At 37.2% G+C, this 16,895-nt stretch overlaps 2 long non-coding RNA genes across 2 annotated transcripts; one reads left to right on the plus strand and one right to left on the minus strand.

The window, feature by feature from the left end:
- Positions 1-434: 434 nt before the first annotated feature.
- On the plus strand, positions 435-1,398 carry LOC131303970 (uncharacterized). Its single transcript, XR_009192273.1, has 3 exons — positions 435-455; positions 871-1,037; positions 1,139-1,398. It is a non-coding gene; the product is annotated as an uncharacterized LOC131303970 (long non-coding RNA).
- A 5,090-nt stretch (positions 1,399-6,488) lies between these two features.
- On the minus strand, positions 6,489-16,064 carry LOC131303904 (uncharacterized). The gene is made up of 6 exons (XR_009192254.1): positions 15,821-16,064; positions 12,986-13,304; positions 12,288-12,392; positions 9,182-12,169; positions 6,576-6,911; positions 6,489-6,541 (listed from the first exon to the last, which is right to left on the minus strand). It is a non-coding gene; the product is annotated as an uncharacterized LOC131303904 (long non-coding RNA).
- Between the last annotated feature and the right edge of the window lie 831 nt (positions 16,065-16,895).

The raw sequence follows: 16,895 nt of genomic DNA on the forward strand, positions 1-16,895 counted from the left end.
TATTGTTTGCATGTCCTATTATGGATATTTTGGTTTTTCTTCTTCTTTTGATTAAACATGGGGAATTAAAGAAATGCACGTTTTCAAATGCATATTTGTATTATTAATTTGTGTTAGATTATTCCCGTTTACAATTTGTTTTCACTAGGGACTGGCAATAAGATGCACACAATGTTCCCTTGCCGGCCCACTGACCCCTATTGCAAGTTCTCCTTTCTCTTTGTTTGTTTCAGACTCTTTAGGGAAACATGTTAGGTTATTAACACATGAAGACAAGCATGACAATACCGCATTCGGATTAATCAAAAATCACCAATGATGGTTGACATGGACATGTATTTCACTATATGCATTTGATGGTTGATCGTTTTGCAGGAAAAGTTTCTTGTTGAGTTACACTGAAAAATTTGACTGATGTACTGAATATGAACATGTATGATCGACAAAAAATGCAGGTCAGAAGTAAAATCAATTTCCTTTTGCAGAACATATCTGTATATCTGCTGTTTCGATTGATCATGGCGATCATTTGCCGTAGGAAACTCTCTCAGAAAGAAGAGTGTATTCATAATAAATTGTTGCCATGAATATGCTGTCTGACATAGGTCACTGAATTTAGCTCTTGCAATTGAAATTTCTGGTGCATTTGAGTTAGGTTTTTACCTGAACATTCTGACTTGATATGGATCAGAGACTTGCATATTCTTGCAGTCTGATCTGCTTTTTGCTTGGTTTTATTCACATAATCTGGAACATATTTGATGTTCCACGTTGTACTGGATATTTCGTATTCCCATCTATATTTTAGTTGATTGATTTATGGGTGGTTTTGTTCACATAACCATTATTTTACATTAACCGTTGTATTAGGGTATTGACTATCCATGGATCTAAGGTTGAAATCATTCCATTCGGAGACGGATTGGAGTTTGCCAGGATCATAAGTAATCACAAAATACACATTGAAAAAGGAGCAGATCATGGTTACACTTCACACCAAGCTGAATTAACTGAGACTGTTTTGCGCTTCATAAAAGGTATTTGGCATAAAGCATTGTGAATTTCTTTGAAGTCGTTTCAATGAAATTATGGAAGTTCAGCCAATTTACCTTGTGCTGACTGATTCGATTATGTACAGGTGTTTAGAGGTGCTTGTTCATGATAGAGAGATTTTTGAGTGCACGATTGGCGCAAGCTGATCAAGTGATTAACTGTTCTTCAGCTAATAGTAGTGACATTCAGTCTAAGATTGCCCAAGTTGTAAAACCTACAGTATTCCACACAGATTCTGTCCATGTAACATATCAAAGTCAGATGGTGTCCACGGAAACAAGGCTGTATGTGTAATCGACTGGACAGAATGCAACAATTAATCTAGTTCTCGGCTAATGTTTGATCGATGGTTTTTAGCAGATTTAAGTCGTTTTTCCTTTTTGAAATTGTGGGACAATGTCACTGAGAGGAGATTATAACTGAACCAATGAATCAGTTTGTGAGAGCTGTAGGTAATGGGTGTATCAGCTTAAGAGCTGTCATACGACAGTCGGAATAAGCTTCCAGGTTTCTCACCTCCTATGCTGGTGCCGTCTGATGGATCTCGTTTTAGGTTTTCCTATAGAGAAATATCCAATAGGACCTACCTTACAAAGTGACCATCAAGTTTTTATTTCAACGACGAACGTTTTTTTCTGTGAACTTGACAATTAAGTCCAATTTGTGTTGACATTTCAACTCCACGCTGCAATATTAACCAAGAAAATATACATCAACTAAGTTTTTCTCAATAATATTAGATGGCTAATGGTTTAAATGTTGGTGATTTGCAACATGATTAAGATATTTAACATTGCTGTCCACGCAAGCTTCTTGTAATCCTTGTTTTGTTAAGGGTTCTTAAAAAATAAGTATTTATTTGAAATTTTTAAATATTAAAATATTGTATTTACAAAAATATATTTTCAATTTTTTTGCACCATCAAAAAATCTTACCGAGATCTATCAAATAAGATTCATAGTAAATTATTATTTTTAAGTTTAAAAATTTCAAATAAATACTTGCTTCAATCTTAAGCCCAAAAGAAAATCTCTTTCATAGCTCATAGCGGACCGTAGACACTGAGCCCAAAAGATCTCTTTCGAGTAAGTACATAAATACTACTAAAGCTCCGTTCTAGATTCTTAAAAAAGGTTTTAAAAAAATAAGAACCTATTTTCAAATTTAAAAATAATAGATTTACGAAATCTATAAAACTAGATCCATATTGCATATTTTTTATTTCAGTAAACTTATTATTTTTAAGCTTTGCAAATAAATACTTACAGTATTTTTTAAGGGGGCAATCCGGAACGGGGTCGAATACCCAGGCAAACATAAAACATGGAGGTCCACCGGTCTCTTTATCCTCCTCGGCATTTTACAGAATACATAAGATATGAACCGTGACTTGGTTCTTCAGCCGAGTCAGTATTCTCGCATATACTAGAAACTAAGAGCGTGTACACCAAGCAAAAGCTAATTTACCTATTCAACAATCCATTTTTTTCATTTTACCTACTCAAATCTATCTCAAACCTACATCAATCCTCTCTATTATCATCTCTATTTTTATAAAATACTATATAAATATTATTCAAGAGTATTTTAATGGATTGATGAGAGGAGAGAGAGAGGAAGAACAATAGTATTTTTAATCAGAAATGATTCGTGCACAGCAAGCTGTGCACAGCAGCCTTTTTCTCCCGCCTCGGGTTGCACAAAGATGATCGGAGCCGCTCATTTTGTTCAAAATATATCGTTCAAGGTCTCTGTAAAAAATGAGCCTAAATTCTGAAGTGATTTTGGGTGTTTTGTTAACGCCTCAAACGATATCGAACGAAACTCATTTTTTACAGAGACCTTAAACGATATATTTTGAACAAAATGAGCGGCTCCGATCATCTTTGTGCAACCAGAGGCGGGAGAAAAAGGCTGCTGTGCACAGCAGTCTGTGCATGTAGCACAGCCCATTTTTAATGGATTGGTGATGAACAACTCCTCGGTATTTATACCAAATCATGGGAGTGAAATGTATTTTACCTACATGGTAGCTAATCTACTACAGCCTCCATTCTAGGCTTTAGCTCTCTATTTTACCTCAAGGCAGCCCAATACCGATGCTGCTATACATGCTCTGACACTTCTTTCTTTTTGGGTCCGAGTCCGACACGTGGATAACTCATGGCATTTTTCACTTGTAATTAATTTGTAAGCATATAACGATTACTTAATTGAATGATCTGAATAGGTCATTTTGTAGGACTTGTTAAGAAATTTATTTATTTAAAAAAATTGTCTTCATCGATATCTAAACGAAAAGATTACTTTAAATTTATGATGTTTGATACATATTGATATCCGATAACAACACTAACTAGGGGTGTTACAAAAATTGACGGACCGGAAAAATCCAAAAAACCGACCGATCGATTCGATTTTCGGTCAGACGGCGAAATTTTTCCAGACCAGACCGAACCGAACCAAACAATTATATATATATACACACACACGTATACACATATATATATATATATATATATACACACACACACACACACTTAAAATTAAAAAGAAATTTTATATTTTGGGCTGACTGAAATCCCCGACCGAATCGATCCCACCCTAAACCAAACTCAACTTCGGTCAGGATTGATCCTAGAAATACTTGGATCGAACCGAATTGATTTTCAGAATTTTCACCCCGAACCAAATCGAAATCACCTTTAACACTAACGATATGATATTCTAACGACTACGATATGAGCGAGTCAGGTCACATCATCGTGGATCCTGGTTCACTTCCGGCACCATACACTTAAAATAGTATAATGTTATTTATTTTTTGAGTAAAGAAATGATTAAAGAGTATTTGAAAAAAGTAGAGTTAAAATAAAGAGGCTGGTACCACATTTTCTAAAAAGTGCCCAACGGATTAATAAAAGGAAAAAAACTGAAATAGTCCCAGTAGTTAAGTATTTGTATCAATTTGGTCCTTATAGTTGTAATTGGCTCGATTTACACTCTGTACTTTTCATTTTGTTTCAATTTGGTCCAATTACTAACTTCCGTTAGTCCGCCGTTAGTCCTTTAAACAACAAAATCATATGGCCCTCTTTTTTGGGGTTAAAATAGACTCGTTTGGCTAAATAAACCAACTGGCTTAATTTTTTATCCTTATTGAAATTTTTTTCGTATTTATAAGTTTTTCGTCAATTTTTTTGGGTTATTGCATTGTCATGACGAGAGGAATCTAAAAAGTAAAAAATTACGATCGAAATTCAATTTTTTTTTGAATAAAGACGAAAAAATTGGCTTATTGGCTTATTTTTGTCTTTATTCAAAAAAATTAGGTTTCGATCGTAATTTTTTACTTTTTAGATTTCTCTTGTTATGACGATGCAATAATTCTCAAAAAAATGACGAAAAACTAACAAATACGAAAAAAATTTAAATAAAGACAAAAATAAGCCAGTTGGCTTATTTAGCTGAATGAGGTTACTCATTCCCCTCTTGCCCTTATATATCTCTGAACCAATACAACTCATTCTTCCATTCTCCATTGATAAGGAGGCACTTGGGAAGAAATTTGGTTATAATTTTCTACAAAAAGTTACCATCGAATTCAGTATTTTCATGATCAGCCATGAGGCATCATAACCACTGATATTGTCTACATGTTCAACTTGTGGACAAATACTGAGATGCCTTATTTTTCTGCATAATACTGAAAATGCATATAGAATCATGTCCAAAAGTCAGAACATGATATAGATCCAAAAGTCACAACATGATAAATAACCATGTCCAAAAGTCAGAATATTATATAAACTCAGTTCAAAGTCACATAATTCACTGTGTGTGTGGGAGTGCGAGCGTGGAGAGTGCAATGCAAGGACTAAGAGTGGGAGCGTATGGTATTTTGAAGGATAATGTATGTGACTAAGGTTATTATGTTGTCTCCAATTACTAATGGGTAACATGACTAAAGTACTTTTGTCTCCAATTACTAATGGGTAACATGACTAAAGTACTTTGGGAGCGTATGGTATTTTGAATGATAATGTATGTGACTAAGGTTATTACTATGTTATAACCTAATACATAGACATAACAAATCACTCAACTAGGTTACAATAAACCTAACTTAACAGTCCAAGTGGTTACAAGAAATAGTGCTCTGTCATTCTATTCATTTTCTTACCCTTCTCCCATGTACTGATTCCTGACTACGAATGTTGAAAAATAAACCTAAGCCAATTTTTTCGTCTTTATTCAAAAAAAATTGAATTTCGATAATAACTTTTTACTTTTTAGATTTTTCTCGTCATAACGATGCAATAATCCCAAAAAAAATGACGAAAAACTAACAAATACGAAAAAAAATTTGAATAAGGACAAAAAATAAGAAAGTTGACTTATTTAGCCGAACGGGTCTGTTTTAACCCCAAAAAAGGAGGCCATATGATTTTTCTATTTAAAGGACTAACGGAAGTTAGTAATTGGACCGAATTGAAACAAAATGGAAAGTATAGAGTGTAAATCGAGCCAATCATAACTACAGAGACCAAATTGACACAAACACTTAATTACAAAAACTTTTACAGTTTTTTTCCCATTAATAAATTAGAACAGCGACTTTTGGATCGTGTTGTGGCTAAAAATTTTGCCAGGCTGGCATACATGCTCTTATGCCGTATTTCCTATAACTTGGGGAGTTAGAAATTGTTTTTATGTCTTATACTCCCTCCGTCCCGTTTTAAGTGTCCTGTTTCGTAATTTCAATTTATTAAAACAACATTATTATTATACCTTTCACATCAACTTTTTCATCCATTTTTCATACTTACCCATCATCATTACACTTTTACTCACTAACTTTTCAAAATGGAATATACTTTTAGGGACAAAATAGGCAATGCACCAACTTTTATTCACTAACTTTACAAAATGGACACTTATTAAGGAACAGTCCAAAATGAAATACTGGACTCTAAAAAAAGGACGGAGGGAGTATATTATTTGAGATGAAAATATCTAACTGGTGTGAGCTATCTTCTAATTAAAAAGGGAAAAGTTAGAAAAGAAATATACTGTTTTAAAGATTAGGACTTGCGCTTAAGTTCTGAAAAATAGACCTTCGTTGTCCAAACAAAAATTTGACAGTGGTCACTTTGTAGGAAAGTACCCTACTATTCCAGCGCTAACGGTTATCCAACAACGACGGAAGCTTTTAACAATTAGCAATGCAAGGAATTCCCCCCCACCTTGTAATGAGAGAAATAACAAGGGAAGGGAAATACACTTTTTGATATTGCAAAAAAAAAAAAAAAAGTATGCCACAACGTAGTAATTTCTAATAGTGGATTAATAACCCAAAATACTCCATACAAACAAGGAATGCAGATTACTAATAATACATTAGAGAAAATCTAAAACCAAGGAAACTGTATCCAAGATAGAAGAGCGACGCGCTCCACAGTCTATCCTTTAAATAAAAGTGACGCACTCCACAGTCCATCCTTTAAATAAAAGTGAACACACCTCCACCAGTCCCTTTCAAGATATAACTGAAAAGCAATAAACACAAACCATAGGCGATTAAGGTGCAAGGCAGGTGAACAATGGTACCCAATTGAAGTCCATATATGTCCTGATACACAAACCTCACTGATTTCCAATGCCGGAAAACAAATTAGGCCAGCGGGCCTTTCCCTCAGCAGACAAGTTTTCAAATGTCAACCCAAACTTTTTATCCCTATCGGAAGACGAGCTTGGCCCTGGAATTGATGAATTCACCTTGGACCCATCAACTACCACATGTTGCGTTGCCCGACACTGACTAGATTCACATCCCTCGTCTTCTTCTTGGAGTAACCTACGATACAAAAAATTCATCACACTCCAAAACAGGGACGGGAACTTTTACAACCACCAAGGGAACAAAAACGGGGTAACCAATGCAAAGTGCAATGCCATGTTTGAAGTTAAACTTGAACATAAACCTCCAAGAAACTGGACCCTCAATATTAATTGGCATATAATAAAGGCTGCATTCATAGAAAGGCTGAGCCATTTATCATCATAGGGCAATGGTTGCTGTAAGAAAGCGGTGGTCTTGAACCAAAGTGAAAAGAAACAAAGAAAAACAACGGTTGCGCTGTTTAGGCATAAACCTTAACCAAGACAAAATGACTGACATGCATCTATAGAAGAATCTGCGGATACAAGATCCATAAATAACAAAATAAATGGTTTGGGGCGATTACACCTTTTAAAACATTAATCAAGATGACATCTGAAACATAATAGCATGTGCTCACACTATGCAACTTAATACAAATTAGGTAGACAGTGAAGAAAGTTGATTTGAACTTTGGACGTTTCCCTTCTTAGTTCTTCCTCACCTTAAAACCCCAGGTTCTAACACCACACCATAAAATTCAAACAAACACGTTTCTCTTCATCTTGAATCTAAAGACTCAGGTGCTCATGTTGTTCCTGCTGCATAGGGTAATTCTCTGTGCTAGCAGTCTCAACAAGTAAGCAATATTTACACAAAATTCCTCATATGTGATGTAACTTATGATGTAATTTATCAACAAAAAAGTGACTTAGATTATGATTTACTTCAGTTTAGTTATTTATTTGTTTGATTTTATTTGTTCAGAATCTATCTTTTGTTTATTTACTGACTTATTTGTGGGGGTTGTCCACTTTTTATTTGTCAGTTGTCACATGAGGTGCACCTGATCTTTAATGTCTAGAGGTCGCCAATAGGATTGTGACACCTAGTGAGGAAGTTAGGGTTTTTCTTTTGTTTTCCAATATAAACACACTATCCCTCTCATTTATTGGGAGCATAAAATGTAAACAACACCCTAGCTGCTTGTTGTCTCTCTTCTCCCCCTCGTTTCCTTCTCCCTTAGGATATAAACCACAAAATGGAGTGCAGAAAATCAGGGAGTGTTGTTTACTTAAGGAAAGGGATTATTAGTGTCAAAGTTAATCATGTCATGATAGCTCTGAAGGCCTCATCTGATGGAAGAAGGCTGAGACGAAGTCTTTTGGGCCTTGGTGACAATTGTGTCCAGTTGTATTTAATGGTGGAAGCACTGAGATCTTCATCTTGAATGAATTAATGAACAAGCTTAGTTTGGAAACCTAGAAGTTAATCAAACCTTACAACCTGGCCTGGTTAAGAAGGGAAAGTCCAAGTCACCCATTGATGTCTAGTGAAGTTTTCCATTGGAAAGAATTATAGGGATGAGGTCTGGTGTGACGTAGTACTTCTAGAGGAGCAGAGGTGTACCATATCTTGTTAGGGCGTCCTTGGTAGAATGATAGAAAGACCCCACATAATAGAGAAAAGAACACCTAGGCCTTCATGAAGAACGAATGTAAGATTACATTGTACCCTTAAAGAGATGCAAAGATACCAAAGAAGGTGGAGCTTCATATGAGACTAGCGTGAAACCTAAATCTGGCATGATGAACATCATACAAGATGGAATTAAATGACACTCAAGTTGCTTGTCCTTTGGTGGGTAAAGAAGAGAAAGATGTGCCAGAAGAGAAGTTATTGGATGGTCTGGGACCATTGCCACCTGGTGGTCCCCACGGTATTGTGTGGTTGACATTTTCCTGGACCAAGTGGCAGTCCAGGACCATACAATAATTTTTTGTGCCAAACTGAGAGTTTAAGAAATGCGCCCCTGAGGAAGTCCCGGACTTACTCCCATTAGGGATATCCAACATCACACATGTGTTGCTAGCTTACCTCATTACAGTCTGCTAGTGCTTAAGGAGTTATACAAGCAAGTGTTGGAGTTGCTTAGGAAAGGGCTTTCTAGTGTCAAAGTTAATCATATGCCATGATAGCTCCTAAGGCCTGGTTTGATGACAAAAGGTTCACATGAAGTCATTTCCGCACTACTTGCACAGGTGAGCCTGGGAAAGTTGTGTGGTAGCTTCAAACTTTGCCTTTGGTGAAATAATGAACAAGCTTAGCTTGGAAATTGAGAAGTTAGTCAAACCAACAACGTGGCTTGGTTCAGGAAAGGAGTGGAAGTCCTAGTCAACCATTGATGTCTATGAAGTTTTCCAGTTGCGGGAATATTAGAGATAAAGTCTGGGGTGATGTAGTACCTCTAGAGGTGTGCCATATCTTGTTGGGGCATCCTTGGCTGTATGAGAGAAAGACCCCACATGATGGAGAAATTCAAGATTTTATCATTTTTGTACCCCATAACAGATGAAACATGCCAATGAAGAAGATGGAACAAACTCCATACAAAACTATTGTCAAAACTAAATCTCCTGATCCTCAAAGAACATCAATTCAAGACATAGTTGAATGAGTCAAATTGCTTGTCTTTTGGTTGGTAAAGAGGTGAAAGATGTGTCATAATCACTATGGGATGGTGTTCACTCTTCTAGGTTGGGCCTCTCTCTCTCAGATCTGGGTTGCTTGTTTTGTGGTTTGATCTTCTAGCCCACTTCTCCCTTCCGTTCACTCCACAAGTAGCAAACGATTAGTGCCAACCGGCCGAAGGTGGCTTGTGGGCACTTCGATGACCAAGTTAGTTTCAACTCAAGGAGAGAGCATACTTGATAGCTAAGTTATTAGGGTTTACCATTGTAGTGTAATAGGGGAGTGCCTGCCTAGGTGGCTAAGTTGGCGCGCATGCCACCCCGTGCCATGGTAACATCACCAACCACCAACCATCTGAACGTCTGGCTGGCTGGGTGACCTAGTGATATCGAGGATGATCGGGATTGGTCAAGGTCAGTTGGGAGATTTGTTTCAGAGGCAAACCATGATGATCTGACTGCAAAAGCCGGGGAATGGAACAAGGATGAACGAGGAGGCAGGAGATGACCTGTGAGAGTTGACGAGAGTGGCAGGAGGTTCGAGGAAGGAGACGAGAAAGGCGGACAGTGCACGGATGCTACCCACCAAGGAGGATTGACACACTCGGCAGAGATCTTAAGGTTGATCTGGGTGAACTAGTGATTGCGAAGATGGTCAACAGTAATTGAAGGCAGTTTGGCTCAATTTTGAACCTATCATCCGGAGATGAAACTATGATTCGGGCTGCAGGTGAGCTGATCGAATGGTGATTTCCAATCCAACGGATGAGGGGCCACCAATACAGGCTTGTGGAAGTGCAGTGGCAGATGGAGCTAATGCAAGGCACAGTCAAGTAGTATGGGTGTTGATCAACAATGAACAAGATGAGTAGCAGTTGCAGAGTCTCATAGAATAGGCATAGGAGTACGAGAGTCGCGACCTGAGATGTACAGATGTGCCTCATAGCGAATCAGATTGCGGGTGAAATGCTGCAACCATGATTGCAACAGCTTGCTAGGGTGTTAATTGGGGTCCGAACAGGGGAATTGAGATGGTGACGACTGTGACTGGGAACGAGTGTTCGATTATTGACAGACACGAATATTGGCATTCCAAGTGTAATGCATGCGCTCAAGCAACGGAGGAGCGTAGATACAAGTGGACTCTATTGTAGATATGAAGTAAATTCTTGCAAAACTACAGTGTTGGAAGAGGGTGGTATTTGAGTGGGTCTGATCAACCCCACCATTCTTTCCTGGGAATTCCAATGGTTGATGGCAAGTTTTACTGAGACATCTCGGTTAAAGATGCAAGTAATCTAAGTTCAAATGTGACGAACCATTCCGTGAATTTTTTTCAGAGACGGGTGGAGGATGTTAAGCAAGTGGTGTTCCATCGGGTTCTGCGGGAGATCAGGTGCACACTACATTGTTATCGTAGATGGCAGACCAGGAGCATCCGGGTGAGGATGCGGGCACTCTTTTTCGGGGGTGCAGAATATATCGGCGATGAAGTCGGTGTGAGCCACAGAGATCTAGCAAATCAGGAAGACATCCTGGATAGATGAGTGGTGTATCTCGGTTTGGTGTGCTGTGAAGCTAAATGGGGGATGTGGCATGTCAACAGAGATAGGATTCAGACTCTTTCCAGGCAGGGTGTGAGCCCATCTGGCGAATGGAGCCTCTGGTGTGAGTAGAGGGATGCTGAGATGATTCTCTGGAACATGAGATTGACAAAGGATAGTGTGGTTGAGAAAAAGTGACGTTTGGGTTTCACACTTGGTCGGAGGGGGCCGATTGTTGGATATTACTCCCCCCAAGTGGGAGCAAACCCATGTGCAAGTCGTAGAGGATTACTTCCCTAGTGTCGGCAGGACACTGTGCCAACAGATCCCAACCGATTCACGCAGAAAGCCTTTAAGGCTTGGTCTTTCTCTTGTGTATTTAGGTACTCATCAGAGAGAGGTGGTGGTGTGGTGTAGCAATTTAGTCTAAGAGAGAGTGAGGTCAGAGGGGGAGAGGGGGAGCCGGTGGTTCTCCCCCGGAGAGTTTTTTCATCTTTGTATATGGTTGATATATATAGTGAGTTTTTCTCTCATTTCCTTGCATGTGCTGTCACCCCTGGGGCACAACTGTACATCTACTGAGCTGGAGAAGCATTAAGGAAACGAGCCATTCCTAGGTCTGACACGTATAATTTTTCTTAGAACGGAGGGAGAGGGAAGGATTGACGAAAGATATAAAACGGAATGGAAGTTTTTTGTCTCAATAGAGTTGTAGTTCCTCAGAAGGTGGGCTTCCATTCAGATTAAAGGAGAAAGTTAGTGATTGGAAAAAAATAAAAACTCCATTCCCAATCAGCTAAAGGAAGAGGTTTGAATAGTTTTGCAATTCCATGTAACTGGGGCCTGGGCTTTAACCAGGATTCATGATTGAGTGGTCCTCTGGAAGAGGACGTGGATGTAGATTCAACATGCAATTCCAATCCCCTCGAACATAGATGGCAATCCACGTGCCCTATCTAGCAAAGGAAGCATTGTAAAGCCGCCGACACCTCCACCAGCGCGCACACACAATGAAGGAATAAAAACCTCTCCAACTGTGAGTAAAAACCTTCCCCCAAACCACAAGAAAGGTCTACTAGTACCTACAATACCAGTTACACTTACGTTTACAAGAGCTATCAACTAACTCCAGTTCTTGTAATGTAAGTTTACAACCATACCTTATCAGCGAAGTCCGGAAGATTTTCATGAGGTACCGCTTCAAAAGCTTATTGTCAAGCTGTAATTCATTGAAAAGATAAATGAGCATATCAAGTATTAAGTATGTATATAAATGGGCATTTCTGGGAACGCAAATCTCCATCTTTCACAGTAGACAAAGACGAGCAATTGCAAACCTTAGATTCATCAACTGTTATTGGAAGATTTAGAAGATACTACGCTGAATATGCAACATCAATCTCATCATCAGTAGCTATCTTGAAATTGCTCTTATTCATTACCTGCATGGAGTAAGAGATAGAAACATAAAATTGAAATATTTATGAAAAATTAAGGCAAGAAAAGTGACGTTCAAAGAAATAAATTTCAAGGATTGCAACACACTCCTCTCTAGTCGGAAAGGTTTTAAGATATTAGATAAGACTGTTGCTGAAATCAGCAATGCAAAAAAAAGGATGCATGATACACTCCAGAGAGCCTCTCATAGAAAATTTCAATCATAACATTATACTAATCAAACAAAAAGAACTACGGGAATTAATTTTGGCAGGGCCTTCTTGATCTTTAGAACTCCTATCATTGATATAATACTCTTTCTTCAGTATTTTATATAAAGTACAAATATGACAAACTATTTTGGCTTTGGGAGGTGAGGCTGCACTACTAGAGAAAGTTTACCATTCCATGTAGTGTTAAACCAATCCCTACATATGCTGTTCTATCACAATCTTGGAGGGGACAAGGCCCCTATCAGTTCCCCTCCCTCCCTTCCCTCCTGCATGCATGTATGAAAATCAAAACAAGATTGCAGAGACTCACAATTCAGTTTTCAGGATGTCAAAGGAGTTAATTTAGGATGCAGCAGCAACGATACCTGAAACAAGTAAGTGAGGAAATTCTCTTCAAGAATGTCAACCGCATCTGGGATTAGGTTCTGCTGCTCTAATTTCTGAGTCCCATGGACAGGATCAAAGAGAGAGTATAATTGTTGCGGGCACAATAACATAGAAGGGCCATTTGGATCAATAGATATAAGATACTCAGATGAAAACACTTAAGGGGACTATAGACTTCATTTGGCACAAAATTGAGACAAACCATCAGATCCTCAAGTTGCAGAAGATACCAAGCACGGATAGTGTATTCAACTCTTTTGCAGAGCTTCAAAAATTCAGCTCTGTCAGAACTGCATTCTGCGAAAGGTTTCATATATGCCAAAGTCAATTAGGTCTTTCATAACCTTGTCAGAAATCGGAAAACAGCAAATCAACCTCCTTATGTGTGTCTATGTGTTTGTGTGCATGTGCGCGAGAGAGATGAAGGAGGGGGAGTTCATTTGTCTACACAAATGAAAACAATCTTTCATTTTGTTCATGATCTGTCTACTGTGGGGAAAGAAGAAGATAACTCCGGCTTGCATTGTCAAAGGGAAAAGTTTTTATGAAGTTACACAGATGATATATTGATATTAAAAGAGATAATATACCGACTTGTCTGGAAAACATAATCTATATTAGAAATGCCCAGTCCGATTTTCTATAGCTTTCTGAAAATGAGAATGTTCAGTGCAGCATTATCACTTCCATAATGCCCCCACCATATGATCAGATGTGAATGAACGGGCGTGTGGGTCAGTTATATCTGTTGGAGCAGACACATTGAAAAACTCTGAAGAAGGTATTCACCTTCTTCTTTTTTTGAGAACCAAAGGTATACACTTGAATACCCTCGTTTTGTTTATGTATGGAATGATAATTGATATAATATCACCAGCCTGGTGTTTAGAACACCCACTTAAACCTGTTTTGTACATTCGCATGAATCTACTACTTAGAGCATCCGCAATGGGAATAATCAAATTCAATAATCAAAATGTGCCACGTCAGCATTTGATTATCCATTTAGTTCATAATCAAACTTAACAAACTTTACCTTCGCATTGGTTATTTTTGCATCCCTATAAAAAAAACCCCACAATACGCAATACACCTATGTCCAATTACAAACGAGTTCTAATCACGCACCCGACCACACCAAATTATTTTTCTCGATGAAACGATTCTAATGTGGGGTGTTTTTTAGTTTTTTAGTTTTGAATTTGGTTATTGGGTTTGATTATTGAGTTTTTGTTATTGGTAAAAGTTGTTAAGTTTGGTTATGGAATGGGTGGAATTTGGTTATTTTCTAAAAGACTTGTAACTTTGCTTATTACAATGTGAGCTATATTTTTAGCATTGTTGTTAAGTTTGCTTAACCATACCAATTTGCTTATTACAATGTGGATGCTCTTACTGGAGTATAAAAAAGAGTTTGAGGTATCTCCTGCACACCATTAAAAGACCAATATACCCTCTACTTCTAATACTATAAACCAAACACCCCAAAGCAATATAACCCTCTGTGTAGGGAACCTCAACGGCCATCCACCGCCCAGGCTCTTACTTTTGTCTGTCCACCATCGATCTTTTTAATTTTAGTGAAAAGATTTGCCAGGTTTATGAACAAAAAGGAGCATGATAAGTATAGTAAAGTCCGCTAACGCCATGATTGAGGGGGTTGATCTTAGGGTATCCACAATGCTATAATCAAAATTTGATAGTCAAAAGTTGCCACATCAGCTTTTGATTATTCATTTAAGAGATTGCTAAGGTTAACAATATAGATGTCTACAATGGCATAATCAAAATTGGATAACCAAAATTTGTCACATCATCTTTTTAAACTACAAAAAACTAAAAACTGTGAACAGTAACAAATAGTTTTTCCAGAAATAATTTTGAAACTAATAAAAACTATTTACTAGAAATAGAATATAGTTTTTGAAACTTTTTATAAAAAAAAACTATTTTTCTAAAAAAATAATTTTTTAGTAAAATAATTTTTTCAAAAATATTGTTCGAAAAGAAAGAGAGAGGAAAAAGGAAGAGAGATAGAATGTTTTTGTATAATGATTGATGTATTTGATTAAGAACTTATAGGGTCTATTAAATTTGGTTATTGTCAAAAAGGTTGCTAGTTTTGGTTATCCAAAGCCTAAAATTTGATTATTTTTCTAAGGAGGTTGTTAAGTTTAATTATAACATTGTGAGCCATATTTTGCACCAACATTGTTAACTTTAAAAACCTTTTACTTTTGATTATAGCATTGTGGATACTCTTATTGATCAATAAAATCAGTGACAGTATTTTAGCAAAATCAAATATATGCAATATTTTCACTAAAATTTAAAAACTATATAGTAAATGAAAAATCAGTTTTGAGCACGTGCAGATGGTACAGATCAAATGGAGAGTGTAACAACTATTTTCCTAATTCTAAAGTTTAAAAACTTGACAAAGGCGACTGTAATATCCAAGGGCGGAGCAAGGAATTCTAGCGGGATCAATTACTTAAGAGTCATCTATAGTTTTTTTGTTTTTTTGGAACCAAGAGTCATTCTATAGTTTGTTATGACATATGACCAAAATTAAAATTGGAAAATATGTATGGGATCAAATGTGAAAAAGAACGCTAAGATTATAGAACTACTTAAGCCATTTTGTTTAAAAAATTCTGGCGCCACCGCGTTGGATCGCTAATTTTCATGAACATTAATTCGATTATGTTATAGACATAAAGCGAAAGTATAGGAACATGAACAAATAAAAAGAAGAATTTAACAGAGAAGTCAGAGGAAGGGAGGAGGAGGGGGGGTAAGTGCGGAAATACCAATGAGGTTGGCCAACCTCATGATGAGTTTCGGCTTCAAAATTGGAATTACAGACTCCCGCTCCAATCGAACCACGTCTTTCTTCTTCTCCATTCTCTAATCTCTCTCTCTCTCTCTCTCTCTCTCAAGACGATCAAGAAGAAAAAGGAACAAATATAACTGGTTTTTGGTGGATTCGCAGTTATCCTCGAGGAGGTTATTGCTTCAGTGTCTTTCAAGAAAGCCTTTATTCCATCAAAGAAAGATTCGAGAGATTATGTCCAAATCGGGGAACTTAAATTAAATTCTGAGCAGTATGAAATTGAAAAACAACAGAGCGGCCATGGTATCTGCGGCCCCATTGTTTTATTTACTGATGATGATGTCAACCGACAAGAAGCAACTAGAAGTCGTTACTATTAGAGACCAAAAATAACCGCTAATAAATTCCTAATGACATGGATTTTTCGTGGTAAAAGAATTCTCCTACACTTAACTTAAAAAATATGCAAAACTTGGCTCGTACTCGTATATTTAGAACCAAATAGTATCTTTTTTTTCCCTGGGCAATCAAGTACCTTTATTTTATTTCTTGTAATCACTTGTGTTTTTCCCCACGGTATTAACCATATATTGTATGATATTCCTAATATTCAGATTTAATGATTTATTTACGCATGAAAATTATAATGGATTGTAAATTTGTTATTATGCCCCTTGCGCGCATCAAGCAAATAAATAATTGGATGTCATACGATTTTACTTTTTTTTTACGTAATTATTCTTTTAAAAAGCAATAAATAATCAAGTCAACATGACAACCAAACGGACCTTTACTAATTCTTGTGCTTTCCCTTCTTCTCACTGACTCTAGAGTGCAAAAGGACTTAACTCGTGGGCTATACTCGAGACTCGAGTGTGTGTCCAAGCTCATAAAATCGGTACTGCGTTTGTACTAAATACATTTAGAGTCTCTTCGTCGATCACACTTGTAGATCATACCGTGTTATGTCTCTCTCGAGGATGTCAGAGAAATAAAAGGAATGGTAAATGTTTTTATTGAGGGAGGATAATGAAAAGTGAAACAATCTTTTT

The sequence above is a fragment of the Rhododendron vialii genome, chromosome 10a (genome assembly GCF_030253575.1).
Source record: "Rhododendron vialii isolate Sample 1 chromosome 10a, ASM3025357v1".
Taxonomy (NCBI): domain Eukaryota; kingdom Viridiplantae; phylum Streptophyta; class Magnoliopsida; order Ericales; family Ericaceae; genus Rhododendron; species Rhododendron vialii.